General features: G+C 41.7%; 1 protein-coding gene across 1 annotated transcript in view; it reads right to left on the bottom strand.

Moving 5' to 3' along the window:
• LOC122809546 (neurogenic locus notch homolog protein 1-like) overlaps nt 1-24,635 on the bottom strand; it is a 2,715,638-nt gene that overhangs the window by 2,067,798 nt on the left and 623,205 nt on the right. The window lies entirely within an intron of this gene.

Raw genomic sequence — 24,635 nt, 5'->3', positions numbered from 1 at the left:
TTCCCTCCTTGCAGCACTGTCAGTTAGAATGGCTTGCATGTGACCCTGGTACACTGTATAATACAAAGTCTAATTACCACCATGGAAACCCAGATGTATGCAAACAACATGAATGATAAATGTATGTTTGCTTACTACATCTGGAATGCTAAGTTAAGCTATATGCAACTCAACAATTTAATAATGAGATTAATTAGAGTGAGTGTGGACTAAGGGGTCTTCCGATACCACATACTTGCCCACATTGTGAAAAGTGTGCGTGTGTGTTATTAATTATTCATTTATGCTAGGTTTAGCATTAGAAAGGGATATTGCACCAATATGCATACCACAGCTGGATATTGCATGAAACAGCTTGATGAATCTCTTCCTATGCCAGTACCTTGTGGATAATATAAAAACAAGTTAATATCATAAAAACAAAATAACAAATTATGTAATAAAGTAACAGGAAAAAGAAAGAGTGGACGATGATTTGCACAGATAATAATGCTTGAGAATCAGTATGTCCCCACTGGCTCTAAATGTGTTCCATTCCTGCTACTCATTTCACATTTTGTGAAAATTAAAATTTTTTTTTTCAAAAATAGTGAACATTTATCCAGGTTTCCTAATATTTTCAACTAGTGATTAATTTCAAATGTATTCCTAGTCATTTTTGAACTGCGCAACATGACTACATGCTATCTTACATACTTCACATGACTGCAAGCTGGGTGCTGTCATCAATTCCTCTAGTGATGTGGACTTCCTCCAAGAGGGTGTCAATCAGGCAAATGACTGGTGCCAGAAATATGGCCTCAAGCTGAATACCAAAAAATCTCCCTTTGAGGAGAGTGACGTCCCCACAAATTATCACATTAACAACAATGTCCTAAGCACACAGTCAGTCGTGAGGGATTTGGGCTCCCAGGTTAATAGCAACCTGACTTTTGACCACCATGTTGCTTCTGTTGTATGGAAAGCCTTCCACATGGCCCACCTCATAAGTAAGAGTATCTCATCCAGGGACAAGGAGGTCATAACATCCCTGTAGTCTTCCCTTATAAGGCCCATTGTTGAGTACAATGCCCTTTTCGGCATGTAATTTGCAAAGCACATGCAGCAGCTGGAGAGACCACAGAGGTTCCTCACCAGGAGAATCCAGGGCCTCAAACATCTACCATACACATATAGGCTAAAAGTCCTATCCCTCTACTCAATTTCATAAGACTCCTCAGAGTTGACCACTGTCTGCCATACAAGGCAATCATGATGGGACTGCTCCATATCTGCAAGTCAAGCTCCACTCGAGTAACTTGCATGCACGGCCTCAACCTTGTCTGTGACATTAACAAGACTTGTTGATGGGACAGATATGTGTCCCACAGACTCCCCCATCTATGGAATAGACTCCCTCTCCACATCAGGCAGAGTACCTCTTTACCCCTTTTTAAGTTTAACCTAGATAAGTGGATGAGAAACAAAAAATATACCCCTGGGATTCCAGCAGTGTCCCTGCTGGACAGGGGCATCGGATGCTGATTTGTCTAAACATGGGCTAAACTCTTGGCTAGGCTACACCATTGCCTAGAATTTCCATTGTGTGCTTGAGACAGTGAGGTTCACAGTGCACAAGCAAGTGGGGTACTCCCTGGGAATGATCTAGGTTAATGACCTTCATGGCATGCTTGCCAGTTGCAGCACTTGCATAGTTTGGGGATTTATGGACACCTGAACAATTCAAGTATTGCCAAGAGCTGGTATCCAAAGGCATTCAGTGTCAGCCACATTCTTGTGGCATGTACCTATTCATTTCAGTAGTGGAAATGTCTGTGCTGTGAATCAGATGCACTTTACCCTTCAGGGATAGCTAATGGACATAAGTAGTGCTGTGTGCGAATTGAATGTATAAGTACCTGTGTCACTGTCACTATTTGTGTAGGTCCTGGGATTGCAAATGGATGGTGCACTACTACATAGATTTTCCAACTGCACAGTGGATAGATTCCTAACCATTCAAAATCCTGGAGAATGAGATGTTGCCCTTCAGGGAATTTGGATAAATATGAATCAGTCCTTGGTGCTGCAGCACAAATCAGCTGATCTGTCCAGGTCAGTTTGTGCTGCGGTGCTATTTACTATGAATCTGCCATAAAACCAATAATTTCTAACAGTCAGTTCCCTAAAACGCAAAATAAAGCATCCCTTTCATCTGACCTAATACAAGATTTCCTCAATTATTTAACTTCATGGGCATCCAACTTGCATTCTACTTTTTTCTACATTAGATTATATAACTACTTCAATCCCACTGCATAAATTTCCTGATTATCCTTCATTTTATTTAAAAAAAAATATTACCCAAGTCTATACAAAAAAAATCTGCAAACTCTGCATTACAGTCAGCCTTCATTTCCACTATTTACATCTGGATCAACACAGCCATATCTTTTTTTCTAAACCCATCATACTTGCCTTCAGCTTATCCTTGACCACAGGGATTGTACCACTGAGTGTCAATTAAGTGTGCACTAATCTTATCACTTGTCAAAATCTCACAACCTATTACTGCAGCAGATTATATATACCAATTGATAATCTCTGCCCTCCAATAAAAATCCTAGGAAAAATTATTTATGAACAAATTCTCACATATATTTGAAAAGATGATCATTTAACTGACAGCATGGCTTTTGGCCAAAGTGCAATATCAGAACAGCTATTTTCAGATTAAATTTGTCTATTTATGAAAACATGGATAAGGATCTTTTAACAGGAGCCATATTTCTGGATTTAAAAAGTTCCATTGAAACTGTAAATCATAAACTTCTATTTCATAAATTTTCTTAATATGTATTCTTACAAGAAGTGACTTTTTGGTTTAAGAATTACTTATCTAATACATTTTCTATTTTGGGTCAGAATTATTTCTTTCCCATGTCAGGGTACTCAGAGACCATGCCTATTCTCATTATATATAAACAATGTACCAAGGAACATCCCATGCCCTACTTAATCTGATGATGTGGTGTTTACTATGTCTCTTATTATATATAAACAATGTACCATGGAACATCCCATGCCCTACGTATTCTGATGATGTGGTGTTCACTCCGGCTGTGGCTCTCATTATATATAAACAATGTACCACGGAACATACCATGCCCTATGCATTTTGACATTTTTAATTTCTCCAAGTCTTTTGGATTTCTAATACCATGATGGGAATGGACCCCATTAAGTCAAAGTACAATTAAAGTTCATGAAAGTAGTATTGTTTCACTCTTTGATGTCAGCCAAAAGTGCTCTTCACAGCACCCGCAATGTGCCCAGTAATGACTCCTGCAATTTGTATGGTCTGATGATGCTGTGTTTACTATGGCTCATAATTCTGCATCACAACTGTGGACTCTACTTCAAAAAGATTTTGCTTTAATTTGGAATTGGCTATTTCAACACAAATTGACTATAAATATTTCAAAATGTACTATCCTGGTCTTAGGGACATCTAAACGACTTGCTACTACCTCTGTATCTATCATTGCTGACAGAAACTGTAATATATTTTATTTTGCCAAACAGCAAAGTTATCTGGGGGTATTCCCAGATGATAAATTGTCTTTCTAGTTATACAGAATTGACAACATGCAAAATTTTACAGCATCTAACAGTAACCTAAAGCATTTCACATTTGCTAACAAATGAGGCAGAAGAGCCATAGCTACCAATGTCCTTCTTCCAATAACTGCATATGCTCTTCCCATTATGTCTTCTTTACCATGTTATAAGGTTGCTTTACTCCAAAGTACAGAGAAACATTAGTTACATGCCTTTTAAACCTGGTGGACTTTTTCGAAACAGTCACCAAGGCCATTGATGAGGGAAAGGCAGTCCACACAGCCTACCTCGACCTGGCAAAGGCTTTCGACACAATACCCCACTCAGGTATCATTGAAAAACTCATCAGCTTAAATGTAAACCCATATGTCACAAGATGGGTTGCAAATTGGCTAAGTGACAGAACCCACAGGGTCAGAGTTGCTGGCGCCATGTCAGACTCAAAGCCTGTCACAAGTGGTGTCCCACAGGGCTCAGTCCTGGGCCCTCTCCTGTTCGGCATCTACTTTTCAGAAGTACAAGCAAACACAGGAGGATTATGGCTGACAAAATTTGCAGATGACTGCAAACTGGGCGCCATAGTTGAGAACACATCTGACACAAATATCCTTCAGAAGGTTCTTATAGAAACGGAAAACTGGTGCCAGAACCATGGCCTAAAGTTAAATGCCAAAAAAATGCATAGTCATACCCTTCGGGAAAAACAAGGTTACCCCTACCTACCATATAGGCGGCAACCCACTAAGCACAGAAGAGGTTATCAGGGTTCTGGGTACACAGGTTGACAGTAACCTTTCATTTGATACTCACGTTGCCAAAGTAGTTAGGAAGACCTTCTACATTGCCCACCTGATCATGAAGGGATTCACATCTAGATCAAGGGAAGTCATTGTCCCCCTGTACTCATCACTCATCAGGCCAATGATTGAGTACAATGCCCCATTCGGAATGTATCTGACACGACACCTGCAGCAACTGGAAAGGCCCCAAAAGTTCCTCACCAAAAGGATAAAGGGTCTCATATGTCCTATGCTGCCTGACTGAAGGAACTTCAGCTCTACTCAGTCACTTACCGTCTGCTCAGAGGTGACCTGTGCCTGACATACAAGGCCATGTCCAACCCAGAATTGATGAACATGCTTCACCTCAAAAAATCTAGATCCCTCAGAACTACAAGGGCGGGAGACTTAAACCTTGACACGGTTATTAATAGGACGTGCTGGAGGGACAGATTCATCACCCAGAGACTCCCTATGCTGTGGAACAAAATCCCGGTACATGTGAGGCAGAGCACCTCGCTGGCTTTGTTCAAGAGAAATCTTGATCAATGGATGGGAGATCGCAGATATACTCCAGGGATTATCTCCGTGTCACTGCTTGACAGAGGCACAGCAAAATAATGGGCATAGTATCCTCAAAACTAAAGGGGTGGCGAAAGCCACAAAACTCTGGCTAGGCTTATAAATGCCCTTGGGCAGATAGCCTAGTATGAACCTATGAACCTATGAACATATCTCTAGTATGTATACTTATCTTCTAAATACTCTCATTTATAAGCTACTTGAAAGATTTTGTACTCCAGTTGCCAGTAAACTAAAAGTGCTTGGATCTTCATATACTCTCTGAAATCATTCCTCGCTGGACCCTTACAGACCCCCCATTTATTCTTGCCTCTTGTTAAAAATCCTTTTACAAATCAACACCCATTATCTGGAACAGTCTGCCACGTGAGATTACAACTGCAGACCACCTCACACTTAACAAAAACTAAAAAATATCTTCAACAACAAAGTATATGTATAAATAAAAATACAGGCTGACATACTGATGTTCTCCTTGGTGCCTCAGTGAATCCGTACTAGCATGCCTATATATTCTTCAGAACATGTTATCACTGCTTTGTAATAATGCGTATGTGTGTGTGCGTGTATAGGTATATATATATATATATATATATATATATATATATATATATATATATATATATATATATATATATATATATATATATATATATATATATATATATATATATATATATATATATACATATATTAATAGGTGCTTCTCTTTTTTCGCTACAGCCATTCTGACACCTCTGACTTCCACTGTTGTCTTGTAATTCAGTTCTTGTTTTCTCACACTACTTCTCTAAATACTCACCTCATTGCTTTTACACCTTCTGTACTTTTATTAATTGTACTCCACTTCTTTCATTAATTATTTGCTTATATAGAGTTGATTGCTATGTACATATTTTAGTTAATGTAATCCTTCTGTATATGTAATTTCTGCATAAACTCTATACTCTATGTTTACACTGACGAACATTTATCTGAATATTTTTATAATGTTCTTCTTTGTGTTTATGCTATTTTACAATGTACTTGTTTGTGATATTTCATTCTGCCTCTGTATGTGTTTTGCAGTATGGCCTGAGAACTGTCTGAAAAGGATTGCACCAGACTACCTGGATAGAACACAAATGAATGAATAACTTTCCAGCTATTATGTTTTAACAATGCAGAATGACAGGACTCCTGCACCAGGGAATGAAGAATGACCCTTCTTGCAGTCTGTCAAGAGTCTGCAGAAAAACAGAGGGCTCAACCAAGCTATAGGAATGGGTCAGGGATGGAGTACTCTGGCCATGACCTAGGGTGTGGTGGAAGAGGTAAAAAGGTAACACCAATGTGGCTAGACATGAAGGTGAGTCTAATAGTAACAGTAAATAACAAGGCATACAACAGGAGAAAAGATGCAGGTGGCAGGTTGGAACTGGTATAGTATAAAAGGACTGGAGTAGCAGGACAAGAAGGGCCATGTGTTCATCAAAGCAGGAAGATGAAACTGAGCTAGCAAGTTAGCAAAAGGGATGAAGAAAGGAAACAATGTTTGTTTTCCTGGTATGGAACAGAAAAAGAGACACAAAAACGTGGCCAGACTGAGCCAAGATGCAAGGGAAATTATAAAAGACTGGAGAAAGTGGAAGTACTGAATTAATATTTTGTTTCATTCAATGGAAGGATATAATGCTGGGAGGAAGGAAGGTTAGACACTGTGGTGCAGCGGTTAGCGTTGTCGCCTCACAGCAAGAGGTTCTCCGGTTTGATTCTCGGCTGGGGTGCCTTCTGTGCCTAGTTCATGGCCTGAGTCTGCATGTCCTCCCTGTGGTCGCGTGGGTTTCCTCTGGGTGCTCCAGTTTCCTCCCACATCCTAAAGACATGCAGCAGGTGGATTGGGCACTCTAAATTGGCCCTAGGTGTGTGTGTGTGTGTGTGTGTGTGTGTGTGTGTGTGTGTGTGTGTGTGTGTGTGTGTGTGTGTGTGTGTGTGTGTGTGTGTGTGTGTGTGTGTGTGTGTGTGTGTGTGTGTGTGTGTGTGTGTGTGTGTGTGTGTGTGTGTGTGTGTGTGTGTGTCTGGCAACCCGACACTGTAAAGCTCCACTGCCAATCATGAGCGGACAAATGATCCACTGTGGTGACCCCTAACCGGGAAAAGAAGAAGGAAGGAAGGTTAGAGTAGTGTGGACAGCAGCAGATAGTCACCAGAAAAAAATAGGAGGTAGAGGGGGAAATGATTAACATAAGGGAGGGTAAGGGAGAAGGAACATGCGGGCAGCTTCACAGTGTCCTAAGGAATCTGTCCACTGTTTTCATAGATCCCCTGATGAATATATGTACTAGATCACAGATCAATGTTGAAATTCATGAAGAATAGAAGGCAAAAGTGTGGTATCTTGTACATGGGAAATCAGGGCAGGAAAAATCCAGGGAACAACAAGCTGGGTAGCCTAATAACAGTGGCATACAAAGCCATGAAGACAATCCTGTTGGAGAAGTTGCCTGATCTCCTAGAGGGAAGCAATACCCTCTAAGACAACAACAAATATGGAGAGGTTTATGGGAGGGAAGACAGGAATTTATCAGTTTATATAATGTTGGACTGATGATATAAAAGAACATATGTGAAGTATAATGTATGAAACTGGAAACATATTAATATGTTTTTCCCTTGTATATTAATGTACGTTAGGCTATGTCTTCAGTGATAATTTAATAAAACAAGTATGGATTCATATTCCAAAGGAACCATCTGTCAAACCTGCTCAAGTGATATGTTTGGATTGCAGAAGAACTTGGCAGGAATGCACCAGTAGACTTGAAAGACTTGGATTTCACTTAGGCCATTAAGTTTATCCTGGAAGTGTAGGAGGTAGGACAGAGATTGAAAAACTGGACTGCTGCATGGCTGCAGGGTGGGAGGGATACAGAAGGTTGTCACGAAAGGGACAGTGTATGTAATGAACAAGATGTCTAGTGGAGTATTGCCGAGGTATGCCCTGGGTCTACTAATCTGCAATGCATTTGTTTCAGACATCTGAGGAAATAATATAAGATCCTCATTACTAATGAAATAAAGAGAGCTGCTGCAATGGTTGAATAGAATGTAGAATCAAAAGCAGAATTTGGAAAGCCAGATCAAGTAAGTACAAGAGGGCAGGTGAGGCTCAGTGCAGCAAAATAAGCACTACTGTGCTTGGACAACAACTCTGGTGTGACGTTTTAGCAAGGGGGAGAAACTGATACAACATACATACAAATATCTAGTAATATTGAACATTTTAAAAATAAAACACTCGGAACACCTGAAAACTGAATGCTAATACTAGGATATATCTTCAACTGGGCAGATACCAGAAGAAAAGAGGAAGTGTTCCTTTACACCAGGCCCTGATCATGCCACACTTTAAAGTACTTGGATCAGGTCTGGAAGCAAAATAAGAAAATTAAAATCATTCTTCTGGACAGAGTCCTGAGGAAAGGCATCTTACTGGTGCAGAATATGAGGGGAGGGGATATGACCAGAAAATAGAGTTGCTGGATCTCTTTTCATTGCAGATGAAAACAGAATGGGGACATGACATGGGTGTACAAAATCATGTCAAGGACAAGTGAACAGGTTGTCCCAAATAGGAAGGACAGGGGTTGCAGCAACGTAGCATAGATACAGTAGGTTTACTATGCTGAATGCATTTAAATAGCGAATTAGAGATTTACTGTTTTCTTCAGCTGCCAAACAAATGTTACCTAAATGGAAGCATTATGTCTGAAAAAATATTCAGTCTCCTATACATTAGGCAATAAAAAAATTACAGTTTGCTATCGATGACCCTGCAATGTTTGTTGTACACCTTTTTTAAACTGCATATAGTTCACACCTACTTCTCATTCTCCTCAGTAATTAGATTTGAGGTTTCCTTTTCAAAAGCATCTTAACTGGATATGCCAAAAAGTGACAATTTGAAATTTCAGGACCTGCTTTAGTGAGTCTCATAACATAGAGAATGAATGGCTGTAAAAACGGACTTACATAAGAAGTCCAAGATTGCCATTTCTAGGAATATTATCTTTTCTCCAAGGTATGGTCATCTCGGAGTTGGTATAAGTTCAGGAGGTGTGGGAGGCTTGCCCTCTTGCAAAACACAAGTTTAAAGGAGAAGAGCAACGTTCAATATTCGCTCATGCATTTTCAGTCTTTTTTTTTCTTGGTATGCTGAATTACTAGTGCCAACATTTCACTACGGAGCCATACTAAAACAGAAATCTGAGAGGTAAAGTTTCATCCAAGGCATCCTATAAATCTTTTCATTAATATGATCATTAGTATTAGCTTACACATACTTATTGAATGTTAATGAGCTTCAAAGCCATATTAAAATAACAAAGGACTAAGTACTTAAAAAAGCCAGTACAGATGCAATATTTTCATAACAGGCATTTCTTACTGTAAATGACCCTAACAGAATAGATTCCACTTTTCTCTGCAGTCTTTGCTTCACTCAGAAAATGACGTGTGACCATTTTTAGCAAATATTTAATAACAGATACCATGTATGAATGACGCTCAGGTTGCACTACCTAAAGACCTGTCCTACCAACTCTGTTATAGCACTGCCAATTGTATATGCCACCAATACTTCAAAGCTGTTAAATTCCTTTTTCCCTGAGATGTAGTAACCTGAGAGCTGATCCTAATTAAGGGGGGTGGGTGTATGGAATCTACACAGAAGGTTGGGGGTAAAGGGGAGTATATTACAAACTTGAAAATTTCTGTGCAAGTTAACAGTATTGTTCTTTAAAGCTATCTAACCCACATTGCTAACATCTAAAAGTCTGGTTTACTGAAATGAACAAATATCTGTTTATAACACATTCAAATGGTCATTTATAATTTTTGTAATGCATATCATATCTATATGCAGGAATGTCAACTAAAATGGTCATTCTCTCTTTGATAAATTATGTTTTTGTTAATATATAGGTTCATAGGTATATACTAGGCTAACAACAGCTGGGGCCTTTGTTAGCTTAGCCATGCAACCCGAATGTAACCCACAAGATCTGATGTTGTCCTTTTCATTCCTACTCACTTATGGGTCTTGGATCTGATCCTTGGATCTGACTCTACCCCATTCTACAAGATTTCGGATCCAAGCTTCTTGCTCTTCCCTGTACACATAATGCCCTAGTCCTTCCCCAAATCCTCAGATCTCATTTGCCACTATAGCTGCAAGATGGAGGATCCAGTTTCTCTATAATGTTTTATCATTTTAGAAAGCCTTGTGACAAGTTTTTCACCTTTGTTGACTTTATTTCTTGTTTATATTGAAAAGTGGTATTCTTCTTTTGCTCCTCCCTTTGTTTCCACTGGAGTTAGGGACATGTTTATACTAAATTGTGTGTGTTTGTATGTGTGTGTTTGTATGCGTGCGTGCATGCATGTGTGCATGCATGCATGCGTGTGTGTGTGTGCTTGCGTGTACGTGCGTGCTTGCATGTGCGTGTGTGTGCATGTGCGTGTGTGTGTGTGTGTGTGTGTGTGTGTGTGTGTGTGTGTGTGTGTGTGTGTGCGTGTGTGTGTCCGTACGTGAGTGTGCGTGTGTGTGTGTGCGTGCGCATTTTCTCCTTTAGGGAGACTTTCTTAATAGTTTCAGTATACAGTTTTAAAAGTTTTAAAAAGTTCTTCATTGTATTAATCTCTTGTTAGTTATATTGTTCTTATCTGGTGAAGTTATCTTTGAATCTTGTTAGTTAAATAGTGTTCTTCTAGTGTAGATTGTATTTTTTGCAGTGTTTCTTGATTTTTTACATTTCTGTTCAAGACTCTGGTTGTTCTAAAAATTGTCTGACAAGCCAGACAAGCTGACTGGGTTCAAAAAGTGCACTTTTTGTGGGCATAAGATTCCCAACTCTGATGCCTGCAAGTGGTGCATATATTGCCTTGGAACAGCCCATCTGGACACTCCTTGCTCTATTTGCAGTACATTACATTGGATTGGCAGAATGAATTGATTTTGACAGGCCTAATTCCTGCTGGGGCTCAAACCCTCGCCAAACAATTGCAGGCAATCTCAGAGCCAAGAAAGAGGCGCCATAAGTCCACTACTACCTCCTCCGCACCGCTAGTGAAGTCCAAGATTTTTTCAGATTCCATTACAACAGATCCGATAACTAGTGGGCCTGCCTTGGATCCCATGCCTACCTAGGATCCGGTGGTCTCAGCCCTGACAACTAGTTCTCCCATTCTGCTTGCCCCTGTATCAGATCCTAGTTCTTCGGATCCAGTGACTGCAGTCCATTCACTCGATATAGCGCTGAAGCCAGTGTCCTCAACTCTGCCTTCCCAGATATTGCAAACTCCCACCAAACACTCCAGACCACCTTCCTCTATCTCATCTAGGTCCTCTAGGAATTATTCAGAAGCAGATATGGACAGGATGATGCAGAGTTTCCTTATGGCTCAAATTCATCTGGGGGGGTCATTCCAGCTCTGTCCCCCACTGTATCTGTGATTCTCTTCTTCTCCGATCCCAAACCCTTGGCTTCAGAGCCCAAGGATCCTATATCCCTGTGAGGTTCAATGTCAGATCCAAGTAAGCATCCTTCCTCAGATCCAACTGCTCCTTTGGCCAGTCCTGTTCCATTGTCTTCGGATCAGAGCAGATCCTGGATCCAAGACGTCTGCACCAGATCTGAGGGCAGGGTTCGGCTACAATTTTTATTTATTTATTTTTTTTGTATCCATCCCTTACTCTGTGTGCTTCGTTCTTGGACAGTTCAGGTCTGACTATCTGTGGTCAGTGTGACTTGGGCCCGACTTTCCACCCTAGGCTGCTTCAGCTCAGAGGGGGGGAGGGAGAGGTTTCCCTGGGTCCATCTGCCTTCCAGATCACAAAAAGGGCTTTCTGTACTCCTAGGGAACTGTCCTCTCACATTTCATTTCCTACCCCTCATCCTTCATCGGCTTTGAGCTCTGAGCCTATCATTGCTGTTCCTATGAATCAGCCAGTTATAAAAAGTCTACACACATGTTCCCCACAGGGGTTCCCCATCTCTTCCGATACCTCCTTGGAACACTCCACTAAGGAGGTTCCTCAAAGAGGACGTGCAAGAAGAGGAACATGGCCTCACCCATTGAGTTCCTCATGGAGGACACCAACTTTGATGAAGGAGAAGGATCCCCCTGATTGCCACCTGATGATATTTTCTTTAGGGACATATTGGAAATCTTTAATCAGAAAGGTGGCTGGTACTCCCAAAATCCTTCTCTTGAAGAGTTGGTGTTCCGGGAGGCTTTCAGGGATGGCCAATCTAAGTTTTGGGTGCCCCCCCCCCCCAGCAGATAAGCTTATCGACCTAGTCTCTGGCAGAGATTGGAAGGAACTCCCAGATACATTTCTGTCCCCTCCTGCTGATAGACTTCATTGCAGTAAGGACATTCCCATTGATGCCATGGTTGTGCCAGTGGCTATGAAGAAGGAGCTATTAGAATAAAGCTCCACTGCCCATTCACCAAACAGGGAGTCCAGGGCGATGGACCGATCTGAAAGCGCATTTACACCTCAGCTACTTTCATGCTGAGGTCAGTAAATTCCCTGACACATCTTACCCATTTGCAGAGAGATTTGATTAAACAGCTTTCAGATTCTCTCACTGAGTCCATGTCAGTGGAGGACTTCCAGAAAGTTTATCCCCAACTGGCCACTCTTTCTTCTGTGACCCACTCTTTGATGAGGTTAATATTCCACATAGTGGAAGGCACCTCTCAAGCAGCTGGCTCAGGCATAGCCATTGGGCGATATCCCTGGATGAAGTTTTGGGATTTCGTGGAATCCTTTAAGACTTCATTAACACCCTGTGTGACGGCTCCTCTTTGTTCGGGCCATCAGTCAAACAGATGCTTACCCACAGCGAGCAGGAAGGAAAGACCCGGTTTGCTGTCAGAATCAAGTTTTCTACCCCTCAACAAACATTTTCTAGGAATCAGTGTGGTGGCAGGAAAATGTGGTTCCAGAAATCTCAGGGATCTTTTCAAGACTCAAGGGGAGATGCTTCCTCCAGATGCAGAGGGGGAGGTTTCAGTGGCAAACATCTCCCCAGGGGCAGAGGGGGTCTGCAGAACCAGGGCTTTAGGGATTCCTTTTCAAACAGGCCCTATCAGTGCTTCTGAAGCTGTGCCTGACACCTTCTCTGAAGGCAGTCGGGGTTCATCTTTCCCTGCACCTTGACACCTGGACAAATCTTACAAACATTGACTGGGTGCTAAGCATAAAATCCAGAGGTTATTACAGTCCCTTTTCCCTTCCACCTCCGAGACCCAGGAGAAAACTCCCCAATGTTCCACCCGGTCAGGGGGAGTATGCAGCTCAAGAAGTCCAGCAACTGCTACAAAAAATTCATCCAGGAGGCTCCAGCTGAACAATTAGGATTTGGAACGTACTCCCACTTCTTTTTGCTGCCAAAGAAGACAGGGGACCTAAGACCAATTCTGGATCTAAGCAGTCTGAATCAGTATGTAAAGAAGTCAAAGTTGCAAATGGTTACAGTTCAGTCCATCCTGCCTCTTCTGCACCAGGATGGTTGGATGTGCCCTATAGCTCTCCAGGATGGATACAATCACATCAAAATAGACAGGCTCTTCAGGAGACATCTGCAATTTCAGCTGGGAGCCAATCACTTCCAGTTCAGAGCACTGGCCTTTGGGCTCACCACAGGGCCTTGGTGTTCACCAAATGTATGGCAGTCATGGCAGCTCACCTGAGGCTCAAAGGATTCCAGGTATTTCCCTATCTATATGATTGGCTGCTCACTGCCCCAACCCAGCATCAACTGATTCAAGACAGAGATTACCTGCTTCAGATCTTCAACTCCCTGGATATTATGATAAATCTCACCAAATCCAAACTGACTCCTGTGCAGAATCTAGAGTTCATTGGGACTCAATTAAAACTATACTCCAGGTGGCTTGACTTCCTCTTCACAGAGTCAAATCCTTAAAAAAGTCAGGTGGAGGACTTACTATCCCTCCTGTCCCCTCCTGTGAAATTGGTGTTATAGGCTCTTAGAGGGACTAGTATAATAGCAGCCGACATTGATCTAACAAGATTCTTCATGCAGATTCTCCAATGGGCTTTGGCGGTACAGTGGTCTATTCTTTAGCAGTATATCTGTTCCCATTAAACTCACACTAATCTTCAAACATCATATCTGATGGTGGATGCAGTCAGAAGACCTCTTCTGGGGCAGGCCATTCTCTATCCCCCCAACGTCCACATTGATCATGAATGCTTCCCGATTAGGGTGGGGGCCATTACAGGGGAAAGATGATTCAAGGCACATGGTCCCTCTTGTAGACCAAGATGCATATCAATGTCCTTGAGATGTGTGCAGTCCTTCTGTTATTGCAAGTCTTTCAGGACGTTCTCCCTTGGGGGCTAGTGATATCCATATGGACAACATGTCAGGAGTCTGATACATCAACAAACAAGGAGGAACCCATTCATACCCATTGTACAGAGAGGTCATGGGGGTCTGGGAATGGGTAATATCTTCAGACCACTTTCTAGTTGCAGCACACATATCAGGGAAAACCAGTGTATTGGCAGACAGCCTCAGCAAGTCCATTCTGATTCCTCATGAGTAACCCTCAGTCAGTAACAAACAGAATTTTCAGCCACTGGGACCAGCCTTGCTGTGACTTACATGCATCTCCCTCAACAACAAATTCAGCGAGTAGTTTGCTCTGATCCCCCCTTAGGGGGAGTCACTGAGGGATGCTCTCATTCGCAGTTGGCACCCGGGTGTCCTCTATGCTTATCCTCCTCTACCATTGATCCCGAAGTTTCTGCAGAAAGCAAGCAAGCTGAAGAGCTCAGTCATCCTCATTGCTCCCTTCAGGCCACAACAGGTATGGTTCCCCTTTCTACAGTCTCACCTCAAACATCCTCCATGGATACTGGAGCCTACTCAGGACCTCCCATCTCACCCTTCAGAATCCCATCATCCCAATCTTTACACCCTCAAACTGACTGCATGGTTTCTCCAATTCCAGTGATAGTAAGATGGTCTAGCCTTGCATCCTCAGTCTGCAACACCATATTGGCTTCCCAGAAGGCCCTCCACTAAGAAGGTTTACAAAAGTAAGTGGAAAGGATTCTCTTTATGGACTTCTAAAGAGAACATTGATCCTTTTTCAGTGCCTTCTTCAGCCAGTAATCTTTCCAAAGAAGGAGCTAGTTTTTCTACAATTAAACTTCAGCTAGCTGCAAGTTCCTGTTTTCATACAGGGAATTAACGGTTTTCCTTGTCAACTTCTAGGCTATATAAAGCTTTCATGAAAGGGATTTTTCTTCTTGGACCTCCCATAAAAGATCCTTCTCCCCCTTGTGACCTCACATTAGTCCTCCAGGGTTTTACTCAAAAACCTTTTGAACCTGCAAACAATTGTGATATCAAATATCTGGCATGGGAAATATCCTTTTGGCAGCTATTACTTCAACAAAAAGAATTTCAGATTTACAGGTTTTTATCAGTGAAGCTCCCTTACATTCTTTTCCATAAGGATAGGATATCCTTGTGTACTAATCTTTCTTTTGTGCCTAAGGTTGCCACGGAGTCAAATATTATCCAGTCCATACAACTGCCAGTGTTCTTTCCAAATTTTTCACATAAGGGCGAGTATATGCTACACCTCCTTTATGTCCATATACAACTATTGTTCTAACTCTACAGAATGAAATGGTACAGGAAATTTGATCAGCTTTTTATGTCTTTTGCTCCTAACCACTTGGGTAAAGCAGTTTCCAAAACTACTCTGGCCAAATGGATTACAGACTGCATTCTTCTGATTTATACCTAAAACGTTTAGAATTGCCTCATCCCCCTTGAGTCCATTCAACTAGATCTATGACCAGTTCAGCTGATTTTTCTGCCAGAGCTTTTATTGATGACATTTGCATTGTAGCCACTTGGTCAAAGACTCATATCTTTGTTACACATTACAAATTGGACATTATCTCTAGAAGCAATGCTTCCTTTGGTTTGACAGTGCTCTGGCATGTCCTTCCATAGGGTCCACCCGAGAGTTATGTAGCAGTGGACTCTGACCAATAAGTGAGGAAGAATGAAACGGACATCAGATTAAGAAGTTATGTACTTACCATAACTTGGCATTTGTGTTGTCCATTTTCATTCTTCCTCCCCTTCCTTTCAAACCTTCCCCCAACCTAATATTCCTAGGACTCCTAGATGTTATTGGAACCCTCAGGTTTCTGGTTTGAGCCTCATCTAAATTTATATTGTTTAGTATGTGGTGATGAATCCATGGCTTTAGGACAGCAAACTTGATCTGAGGAGTTGGGGAAGGACTAGGGTGTTATGGGTAGAGGGAAGAGCATGAGCCTTGGATCTGAAAATTTTGAAGAATGCAGCAGAGTCAGATCCAAGACCCATAAATGAAGAAAAATGAAAATGGACAACACAGATGCCAAGTTATGGTAAGTACATAAGTTATAATTATTGCACCTTAGAGTTTATTTTAAAGGGGTGTATGCTGATTAGGGTATGAAATAACAGATGGCGCAGTGGTGCAGCGGTAGTATTTTCACCTCACAGCAAGAGGTTCTCCAGTTCGATTCTCAGCTGGAATACCTTCTGTGCAGAGTCTGCATGTCTTCCCTGCATTTGTGTAGGTTTGCTCTGGTGTCCTTCCATGTTACAAAGACATGTGCCTGGAGCATTTCTCCCTGGGCCACTGCTGAAAATTGGCTTTGCTCCAAGTCTGACTTTCCTGGTTAACAAATGTTAAATTAAACAAATTAACATTTGACTCTCTATATTAGAGACATAGGTGTCAGACTAAAGATGAATTTCTGATTTCCCATCCACTGGTCCAGGTTGCACTTGTACAGGGTTATGGAAGGACGCTACTTCACGTGGATGGGAAGCCTATTCCAGAGAATGTGGACTCCCTGAGATACATACCTGTCCCTACAACATGTCCTATTTAAGTCACAAGCAAAGCTTAAATCTGTAGATCTAGTAGTTCTGAGTGAGATCCAGGGATGGCTTGTATGCTAGGCATAAATCATCTCACAGGAGTCTGTAAGAAACAGAGTACAGAGATAGATCCTTTAGGAGATCTGCACAGGACATCTGGTTTATGCTTTGTATATGTTCTTGTGAGGATCAGATAGTCTGTGACTAATTTAGCACCTGGTTCCCCATGAACGTGCAATGCACTGCTGAAGAGAGGCCATCCCCCTCCATCCACGCTCCGACCCAGTGACGAGCGGGACTCCTCGACGACCTTGTGGCCAGCTATCCTTGGCCAACCAGAGATCCTTGGTTCTGTGGTATCATTATATTTAGGTGGGATTCTGACTTAGAGGCATTCAGTCATAATCCCACAGATGGTAGCTTCACACCACTGGCTCCTCAGCCGAGCACATGCACCAAATGTCTGAACCTGCGGTTCCTCTCGTACCAAGCAGGATTACTATCACAACTCATCATCAGTAGGGCAAAACTAACCTGTCTCACAACAGTATAAATTACTGGATATACACCAACTGTAGAAAAGTCTCACTGTTAAATTACCAAACTGCCAACTCAAATGAAGCAAAACAGTAAAGCAGCATTCAGTTTATTCACAGATCACAGGATAAAGCTTTCGGGTAACTGATGAAGGGTGTTGCCCAAAAACTTTATCCTGTGATCTGTGAATAAACTGAGTGCTGCTTTACTGTTTTGATTCATTTTAGTTGACACCAGTCTAAACCCAGCTCACATTCCCTCCTTCGGAATGGTGCTCACTTATCTCTCAAGACCAACTGACCCATGATCAACTGCTGTTCACATGGAAGCCTTCTTCACATTAGTGGGTGAACAATCCAAAGATTGGTGAATTCTGCTTCACAATGATAGAAGAGCTTCCATCGAAGAATCAAAAAGCGATGTCAGTATGAATGCTTGGCTTCCACAAGCCAGTTATCCCTGTGGTAACTTTTCTGACACCTCCTGCTTAAAACCCAAAAAGTCAGAAGGATCATGAGGCCCCACTTTCATGGTCTGTATTCATACTGAAAATCAAGATCAAGTGAGCTTTTGCCCTTCTGCTCCATGGGAGGTTTCTGTTTCTGCAGAGCAGATGAAACTAGAGGTGATGGAAATGAAGTGCCTGAGAAGGGTGGGAGGATGCACTCTGTGGGACAGATGAATAAATGAGGAATAATAGCAGAAGCCAAAGTACCTCCAATTGCAGAAAAGATCAAAAATTACAGTGGCATGGACACATGCAGAAAAGCAGAAGATAATCTGGTGAAGAAGATTTGGGACAGAAAAGAAGAAGGTAAGAGGAAACAAGGACATCCAGTAAAGAGGTGGATGGATTGTGTGAAAGAAGATCTGCAACAGGCAGACATGAGTGTTGAAGAAGGCAGGAGTGTGGCATGGAATTGAGAGAGATGGCGACAGTTAACATGATTCCCTGACCCCATGTAGAAAATGGGAAAAAGGGGCTGTTGATGAAGATGATGATGATGATTTTGTGAGGAATATCTGTGGATATTCTAGTTGTTGCCTGTGCCTAGTCAGGTACATACCCAAAGAGGGCATATAATTCAATAATAGGTCTGCCGATGGCCGAGTACAGTGGCACGGTGGCTTCCCTGGACCTCGATGCCATGCCTAAGTTGAGTGACATAGAATGATTTTCTTGTTTGAAAGCCACATTATTATCTACATGAGCCCCCAAATCCCTGGCTACTATCAGTACTTTTAGGATGTTTTATCAATGAGATAGGTTGCCGTGGGTGTACAGCTTCCAAAAGGTACTATTATGCATTTTTTGGCATTGAGTTTTAAGCTGTGGCTTTGGCACCAGTCATTTCCCTGTCTTTTCCTGTAAGATGTTAGTATGGGAGGGTTAAATGATTGCACCTAGCTTGCAATAATCTGCAGACTTGATAAGTCAGAGGCCCTTGACATACGTTCATAGGTTGGTACTAGACTATCGGCCCTAGGGCCTTTACAAGCCAAGCCATAACAATTCCCTGGCTATTTCTTCCCATACTATTTACTTCCCTGGACCCCTGTCTAGCAGGGTGACTGACGTGATCCCAGGGGTGAATTTCCTTTCTCCCATCCAATCATCAAGGTTCCTTTTGAAGAGGGCCAAAGAGGCGCTCTGCTTGACATGTATGGGCAGTCTATTCCAGAGTCTGGGGAGTCTCTGGGTCAGGAACCTATCCCTCCAACATGTTTTGTTTATTGTGATGACAAGATTTAGATCCCTGGAGCATGTGGCTCTGAGGGATTGGGATTTCTTTAAGTGTAGCATGTCCAACAGCTCTGGGTTTGACATGGCCTTGTATGTTAAGCAGAGATCGCCTCGAAGTAGATGATATGTGACAGAGTACAGCTGGAGTTTTTTAAGGCGGCCAGCATAAGGCATCTGCTTTAGGCCTGTGATTCTTTTAGTGGGGTATTTCTGTGGCCTTTCCAGTTGCTGCAGATGTCTTGAGAGGTACATACCAAATGGGGCATTGTATTCTATAATGGGTCTAATGAGGGATGAGTACAGTGGGACAATGACCTCCTTTTTTCTGGATGAAAAGCCCTTGGTGATGAGGTGTGACACATAGGATTTCCTGACTGTTGTGGCGATGTGGTTATTGAAGGTGAGACCATTGCCCACCAGTGTCCCTAAGTCTCTTATCACACTTTCGGTGTTCAGTGTACTGCCACCTATGTGATAATTCATGGGTACATGTTTTTTCCCAAAGGGGATAACTATACATTTCTTGGTATTGAGCTTGAGCCCATGGCTCTGGCACCAAGTATCTGTTTCTGTAAGGCCCTTTTGTAGAGTATCCACATCATTTGGGGATTCAATAATGGATCCTAGTTTGCAATCATCTGTGAACTTTGTTAGCCAGAATCCCTTAGTGTTGGCCTGTACTTCAGAGAAGTAGACGCCAAACAAGAGAGGTCCCAGGACTGAACCCTGAGGTACTCCACTTGTCACTTGTCTGGAGCTGGATATAGAGTCAGCTACTTTTACAGTGTGGGTTCTGTCAGTAAGCCAGTTGGCAACCCATCAAGTGATGTAGGGATTAATGCCCAGCTTAGTAAGTTTATCTATGATTCCAGAGTGGGGGATGGTGTCAAAGGCCTTGGCGAGGTCCAGATAGGCTGTGTGGACTGCCTTACCCTCATCCATGGCTCTGGAGACTGATTCAAAGAAGTCAGTAAGGTTCAGGAGACAAGATCGGCCCTTCATGAACCCAAACTTGGTGGGGTCCAGTGTTTTAAGGTTGCCAATGTCTTTGTTTATAAGTTCCATGATAATACGTTCCATGGCCTTGCAGATCAGGCTCATTAGACTGATGGGGCGGTAGTTCCCGGGATCCAAGGTGGATCCCCCCTTGTGGAGTGGGATAACTGTAGCTGTGCGCCATTCAGTGGGTACAAAGCCTGAGGTGAGGGTATGATTAAATATGACACTTAGGTGAGGTGCCAGTTCATTTTGTAGTTCATGTAGTACACGGCCCAGGATGTCATGTGGTCCCATGGATGCTGTATTCCTAGCGTTGGAGAGTGCGTTTTTTACCTGTGTGACCATTATTACCAGAATTTGGCAATCTTCCAGTATCGAGATGGGCTATTTAGGGGGTGAGAGGGGGGTGAAGTTGGCACTGAATCAATCTGCCAGGATATTGGTAATATCCTTGGAATCAGTATATTTAATGCCATTCTGTTATAGCTCAGAGCAGATCTGAGCATTGCCATTTAGATTCTTGACACAGTTATAGAATGCCTTGTGGTTGTCTTTGGAATCTTTGGCAATTTTATTTTCATAACTAGCTTTGGAGGATTTTATGAGGGATCTCAGCTTCTTACTGAGGCTGGTAAAGGAGTTTTTTTGCATCCTGGGATTTTCCTCTTTTCTGCAACAGTTTTTTCCTTTTGTTGTAAAGTTTGTTTATGGCAGGGGGACCACCAGATTGGCTTCCTTTTTTTGGAGGAGAGCATCTTGGTTATATTTAGGATGGCACAATTCATGCATGAGTGGATGTGCTCATACGGTGCCTTAATGTAGGACTCAGCAGTTGAACTTTCAGTTCCCGTCTGCATGGGTGTCATGAAGTTTGTAACTTCTGACTTAAGTAGCATGAAGTTGGCCTTGGAGAAGTTTTTTATGGAGGTTTCCCTACTGGGCATGGGGGTGGGGTGTGGATGTTTAGGGTGATTAGCTTATGGTCTGACCTGACCAACGAGGGGGTGACCATAGGTGTGGAGCATCGATTTCCCATGTTGGTAATGACCAGGTCTAGGATTTTGGAGCCCCTGGTAGGACTATGGATTAGTTGATCCAGGGCATTGGAATTTATGAATTCCAAGAACCGTTGGGCAAAGGTGTTGGTGCATGAGTAGTTTTCCCTCATACAAAAAATAGATGAGAAAGAGGATGGGATTCAGCAAAGAGCCCTGGGGGACTCAACTGGATTAGCAGCCTCTTTGTGGAGGTGTTCTTTCTAATCCTAACTTCCTGGGTCCTATCCATGAGCCAGCTGGCTACCCAGTGAGTTACATAGGGATTTATGCCTAATTCCATGAGTTTATTTATAGTGCTTTAGTGGGGTATTGCATCAAATGCCTTAGCTTATGTCGACACATCACAATCTGAAATCCCACAGGAACAGGGAAAGGGCATATTTCCTAATCTTTGTTATTACTGCAGTCTCACACAACTGTCAACCATCTGTTTTGTCAAAGTGTGTTAGTAGAACAGGTATGAGCCCATTTTCAGCGGACGCCCAGGGAGAAAAGCTCCACAGTACAATTTAAACAGAATTATAAATCAGCATTGGTTGCAAAGACTACGGCAATCGCACAGGAGTTACAATTTGTGGATACAATAAAAGAAGAAAATAAGCAAATATAAAGCAAGCAATAAAGTTTAGCATACATTATATATAAGATAGAGGACAGTTACTAATATGTATGCTATATAATAATGCATGAAAAATATATTACAGAATAAGTAACAAGTTGTAAAAGCTACATACACTGTCTGGCAAGAGGCTTAGTTAGTAAATTTCAGTCATAATTTCTGGGATAGATAAAGGTTAGTGTAAGAATAGAGAGAAGGAACATTAGAATGTTAAGGAATTATAGAAAGGTTAGATTAGAAAGTAGGGAATGCAGGAAGGGAAGTAGGCTAGATCAAGAAAAAGTCTATTAAGACTGAGAAGAAGGGAATGGAAAAGAGTACTAAGATGATGTGCAGCATGGGCAGATCCAGTTATTGGTTAGATGGTCTTTCAGGCTAGACTTGAAGGAATAGTAGTGAGGTATAAGTCTTATTTCTTCTGGAATGCTATTTCATGATTTGGCAACACAGTGAGAGCACAGACTAACATTGTTAGATCTTTGAGGTTTGTAATTAGACAGTAGATACTTGTGAGAAGAGTGCAGGTTATGAGATGGAATATAGTGTTGAAGCAGTGATGATGTGTAGAGGAAAGGAATGTATTGACCTGCATGTTTTCTGAAAATTGTTTATGTACGTGACAAAAGAATGTGTAAGAGAATGGAAAAGTACTGCATGACCGTTAGAAGTTGTTTTTCTTACTTGAAAACAAGAAGCTTCAGGAAGCTGTAACCTTATATGCACATTTCTGCCTAGCCTAGCAACAAGGATATTTCTGTTAAACCTTGAAACTTGTCTAAATGTGATTGGTTTAACTTGTATAGAATAATGATTTCTTTTGTTTTAACAAATTGCTGACCTGGCACTAATATCCTATATAAGCTGTTGATTTTTGTCCCTTGGGGAGGCACTTTATGATTTACTGCGTCTCCCACACGTGTATTTAATAAAGTTATGGATTACTGCCAAGAAACATACTAGCTGATTGTCTAGCTTAACAGATGTAGTTTGTGAAAAAGAGGGTTGTACAGTATTTTGTGTGTTAGTGTTGATTAAATGTGAGAAGGTGGGCTAGTTTGAGCCATTTTGGGGACTTGAGAGTAGAGCAGTGGTAAGAGTAGTGGGTTTGGCCTTTGGCAAATGTAGCTATTTTATTATAACATTGTCTAAGTTTTGCTGTGAGGGAAGAGTGAAGATTGGTTAGAATAGGTGAAGCCGATAGAACGGAGGGTAAGAGATAGCTGGTGGCAAGGGTTACTCTTGTGGAGTTGGAGATGAATTTCGTAGCCATACACATCATACCCAATTTTTGATTTTTTTTTTGTTATATTGTTGCTGTTATGCAGATCAAACTTGAGATTGTTGTTGGTAGTTACACCTAACAGTTTTTGTGTTTGATTGAAGTATTATTCAGACAAGTAATAACAAACTTACAAGTATCTGGAAAAAATTGTTTTGGCAAAAATAGCAGAAGTTTAGTTTTGTTTTTGTTTTTTTTTTGGGGTGGGGGTTTGTGTTAAATAGTAGATGTTTGTTAGTGAGCGAAGACTCAATGGAATTGAATGCATCTTGAATTAATCTCTGTAGATGAGAAAGATTCCTGGTGGAGAAGATTAAAGTAGAGTCCTCGGCATATTGAATTAGGGTGGCTTGTATGGTGGTGGTATTAAGATGGTTAATAAAAATGTTGAAGAGGAGCGGACCTAGTATTGAGCCTTGGATTACCCCAGTGCTGACTGGTAAATAAGGAAAGAAGTTAGAGTTCCAATTGACAGACTGATATCTGTTAGAGAGAAAGCTAGTGAACCATTGTAAGGATGTTTCAGTTAAGCCCAGAAGAGATTGTTGGGATTAGAGTTTGGGTTGGGGACAGTATCAAAGGCTTTGGATAGATCTAAGAACTGAGAAGACACAAACTTTTCTGAGTCACGAGGTTTGTTGACAGTGTCAGTAAAGGATAGTAGAGCAGTGATAGTGCTGTGTGTTTGCCTGAATCTGTGAAGGATGGGAGAGAGATTATTGTCAAGTATTGAAAAAGTTTATTGATACATTTTTCTGGAAATTTCAATAGTGGTGAAAGAATAGCAATTGGCCTGAAGTTAGAAATTTTTGTGGCGTCCCACCTTTGTGGAGGGGAAAGATGAAGGATTTTTTTCCACAGGGAGGGGACGTAAGCTTCCCTGATAGATCTATTAATGATTATGGAAACTGAGTAGGCGATTGAGTCAGCAGCCATTTTTAGAAATTCATTAGGAAATTGTCTGCAGCGGGAGAACATGGCTTGAGCTTGCACACGAGGGATTTGATGAAGGAAGTGGGAACTGATTGAAGGGAAAATGTGGAGTGACAGGTAACAGGAGATTGAGAGAAAGTAGAAGGTGATGAAGGGAATTTGTTAGTGTTGGAAGCTATGCTATCAATGAAGTAAGAGTTAAATTGAGATGCTATGTCAGAGGAGGTACTGTCACAGGTGGGTTGGGCAGAGGACTGAATTCCTGGGTGTAGGATTTTTTTGATAGTGTGCCAGAAGGTTTTTGGACTGGATTTGTGCTGATCTTGTGGCTTTGCATAGAATTGTTTATCTAAATTAACCTCTTTCATTACAAGGTTATGCAGTGCTTTGAAATGCTGTAAATTATTATGAGTCTTATGTTTTAGGTAAGTTGTCAAAGCCTTGTCTCTTTTTGCATAAGTGATCTGGTATAGACAGTATAGTACAGTTGGTTTTGACTCTTTTCCTTCTGGTGGGAGCTAAACTGT

This window comes from Protopterus annectens, chromosome 8.part0 (genome assembly GCF_019279795.1).
Source record: "Protopterus annectens isolate FY-2018-M chromosome 8.part0, PAN1.0, whole genome shotgun sequence".
Lineage (NCBI taxonomy): Eukaryota > Metazoa > Chordata > Ceratodontiformes > Protopteridae > Protopterus > Protopterus annectens.
This window is presented reverse-complemented; position numbering and strand designations above follow the sequence as displayed.